Below are 735 nucleotides of genomic sequence, written 5' to 3' on the forward strand. Positions count from 1 at the left end.
AACTTGATTGGCTGCTTCATATCCCCTTGGAGTATAAAGGTCAGTGCTAAATATTTGGTCAGGGCAGAGGCCAATTAGATGTAGGAACCATTAGTTTAAGTTTCCTTCATGTTAGACAGTAAGTGAGTGTAGCAGGTCAGTGTAAAGGCAGGATTAGGTTTTGTTTTATACCAGAAATGTTTGACTCTGATGCACCAAAATATCTTGCGAGTAATTGTTGGAGAAAAAAAAGAAAGAATGAAATGACTGTTTATCATGCAAATACGACCCCATTAATTAAAATGTAGACTATTTAATTACCTTTAAGGCATTAGGTGGCTAGCATGCTAACAGTGTAAATAAACTCCTCAGTATGATCTAAAACACTGAAAAAAGACTGAACTTGTATTGTATGTCCTTTTTATTCTTATAAACCTCGTGTTACGGGACATTTTCTCATCTCCGCTCAGTTTTCTGTCTCGTCTGCCCCTTTTCCCGCCATCACTGAACAGTGAGGGGACATGACAGAGAAGCAGAAGCTGATTTGTCAGCTTGTGTGCATTCTAAGTACTGATTGGCTCTGAAATAGAACCTGATAAAACAGAGTCAGCGTTCGACTGTGGAGATCTCTATAAAGAGTCAAAAAAATGCATTAACCTTGAAAATGTCAGATAGAACCTTATAATTCCAAACGGATGACCTGTGTTTCCTTTTCACTTGAAATATTCTTCTCTTTTGTGTTTTAGTAACTGGTTT

Source organism: Seriola lalandi, unplaced genomic scaffold, assembly GCF_002814215.2.
Source record: "Seriola lalandi dorsalis isolate HSWRI2012SDOR001 ecotype SW California unplaced genomic scaffold, Sedor1 jcf7180002054748, whole genome shotgun sequence".
Classification (NCBI taxonomy): domain Eukaryota; kingdom Metazoa; phylum Chordata; class Actinopteri; order Carangiformes; family Carangidae; genus Seriola; species Seriola lalandi.